Raw genomic sequence first — 3,146 nt, 5'->3', positions numbered from 1 at the left:
TCAACTCCTAATACTAGAGAATATCTTTCACTCCCATCGTGTCGAACCAACAAATTTGGGTTGAATACTCTACCCTCTAAAACTGCCGCGATCCCACACGTTGGTGGGCCATTGTAAGACAATTGCTAATTGTTGAGCAACTGAAAGCAGCTCTTTTCTGGTGTCATTGTCAGGGACTGCTAGCAGGGCCCCTCCCGGTGAACTCCCGGAACCCATTCGTCACTCCCGGTACACTCCCAGAATTGCCCGAAACTTTTCGGTGACCAAATTAAACCATCCTATATATCAATCTTCGTTTCCGGACCATTCCGAAAACCCTCGTGACATCCGTGATCTCATCCAGGACTCTGAACAACATCCGGTAACCACACATCTAACTCAACTATACTAAAACATCATCAAACCTTAAGTGTGTAGACCCTGCGGGTTCGAGAACTATGTAGACATGCCCCGAGGCACTCCTCGATCAATATCCAATAGCGGGACCTGGATGCCCATATTGCATCCTACATATTCTCCGAAGATCTTATCGGTTGAACCTCAGTGCCAAGGATTCATATAATCCCGTATGTCATTCCCTTTGTCCTTCGGTATGTTACTTGCCCGAGATTCGATCGTTGGTATCTGTATACCTATTTCAATCTCGTTACCGGCAAGTCTCTTTACTCGTTTTGTAATACAAGATCACGTGACTTACACTTAGTCACATTGCTTGCAAGGCTTGTGTGTGATGTTGTATTACCGAGTGGGCCCCGAGATACCTCCCCGTCACACGGAGTGACAAATCCTAGTCTTGATCCATACTAACTCAACGGACACCTTCGGAGATACCTGTAGAGCACCTTTATAGTCACCCAGTTACGTTGCGACGTTCGATGCACACAAGGTATTCCTCCGGTGCCAGTGAGTTATATGATCTCATGGTCATAGGAATAAATACTTGACACGCAGAAAACAATAGCAATAAAACGACACGATTAATATGCTATGTTCATAGTTTGGGTCTAGTCCATCACATGATTCTCCTAATGGTGTGATCGAGTTATCAAGTGATAACACTTGCACATAGTCAGAAAACATTGACTATCATTGAACAACTGGCTAACCAACTAGAAGTTTGCTAGGGACATTGTTTTCTCTAGTATCCACATATGTATCTATGTTTTCATTCAATACAATTATAGCATGGACAATAAACGATTATCAGAACAAAGAAATATAACAATAACTAATTTATTATTGCTTCTAGGGCATATTTCCAACAATATGATGTTACCAAGAATAGTAAAATGCAAAAATATAGAAAACAAATTCAAAAAATTCTGAAACTTTTCAGTGGAAAACATTGAAAAATATGTCGAGTGATTGCAAAGTTTCATCTTGGAATCACATTCATGGAAGTCGTGACGGAAAAACAAAATTGATGCTCCAAAACAACAGCATTTTGGAGTGCTGATTTTGTTTTTTGCCATGACTTCCACAAATTTCATTCCCTGATGAAACTTTGCAGTCACTCCAAACATTTGTCAATGTTTGCCACTGGAAAAATTCATAAGTTTTTGAATTTGTTTCCAATTTTTTGATTTTACTATTCGTGGTGACATCATATGAGCTTAAATTGAGATGTGGACTTTCCAACACGTTTGTCATGAATGTAAATAACATCCAGATGTAGGTGATGTTTTTCCAAACATTTTAATATCTTATTTGAATTTTTATGAGTTAATACGAAGTTTTTAAAGTGACGGTCAAAGGGTCAAAGGGCTAAAGCATAAGTGGAGCAAATGAGCTTGGACAGAAACGAGGGTTTTTTGAATATAGGGGTAAATCAAACGGGTGTGACATAACTAGAGGTTCAAATGTAATTGTCTCTTTAACATTGTATAATTATTTGTAAGGCGCCGCGCGTGTGTGTTGAAGATGCTCTTACTGATCGGCCCCAACACATAGCTAGAAGACCGCTGCCAAAATCTAATTTACACAGCAATATGCAGCCACGTTCGATGTATATATACACATAAAAGGCACATTGCTTCCCAAGTGGGTGGAGCCCACCAATTCACCTAGTACTCCAGCACAACCGCATTTGCTAAATTGGACCGCTTGATGACGCGTGATCGAACGACAAGCCAAGCGATTGGCGAGACAAAAAATCAATCGGTTGATTTCAATGCTTTTCCATTGATTTGTCTCCCATCAGACTTTTGTTGTTTGACCTTATGTTGACACTCATTATTTCTTCTTCTCCTTATGTCCAAAAAATTCTTGTGGTTCCTGTTTTCGCAGCGATAAATCGTTATAGACATGCTCACAAGCGATTCCTTCTACATAATTGAGAATCAGTTAATAGATCACAGAAAGAAAACAAAAATATATAGATCTGCTCCTGATCGATGAAGTTCTCCTGTAGAGATTTATTCATACCGTTGCAGAGCGACGCGTTGTGCCGTGGCCGACAGTTGCCCTGACCACTGCTGGGTGCTGCGGACGCGAGAGCCGCTTGTGGGAGAGGCCTCGCGGGAATAGCAACGGGCCCGATGACATTGTTGTGAACGGCCGACAGGGGCATGGCCTCAAGCGCCGCCGATCTGCGCGCATGCATGACGAGGGTCATGGCGCATGCAACCATGAGTTGCTGTCATTGCTCTTTGGGGCGTTGCCAGCCTTGGTTTTTCGTGTCGCATCGTGAGGCTGATAGGATGGCTCCGTCGGGAGCATGCTAATAACGTGTTTGAAATACGAAGTAAAGAATGAAAGAGATGAATGAAAGATGATTTATTAATCTTTATTGATGATAAAAATGAGGTATTTATACTCGGATGAAAATACACATGTTACTTGAAAGTCAGATAAACTCAAAGTTAGTTAAGAGCCAAGTTATTACATAATTGTCTTAAGAGCTAAGAAAGTACATGGCTGCTTGAGAACCGAACAACCTATCTAAAAATTAACTTAATTATAATTAGCTTAATTAATGAGCAACTATTTTATTCTTAACAGTGTTTATGGAAGAGGTTACGGAAGGCAAGAGGATGCAGAGTTTTACTCGAGGTCACAGTCCCAGGTCGTGACTCATTAGAGCATCTCTAGTAGAACCCTCAAACCCTTAAAACAAAAATCAGTTTTAAGGGTTGAGAATTGCATAT

The sequence above is a fragment of the Hordeum vulgare genome, chromosome 7H (genome assembly GCF_904849725.1).
Source record: "Hordeum vulgare subsp. vulgare chromosome 7H, MorexV3_pseudomolecules_assembly, whole genome shotgun sequence".
NCBI lineage: Eukaryota > Viridiplantae > Streptophyta > Magnoliopsida > Poales > Poaceae > Hordeum > Hordeum vulgare.
Note: the sequence above shows the minus strand (reverse complement) of the source record.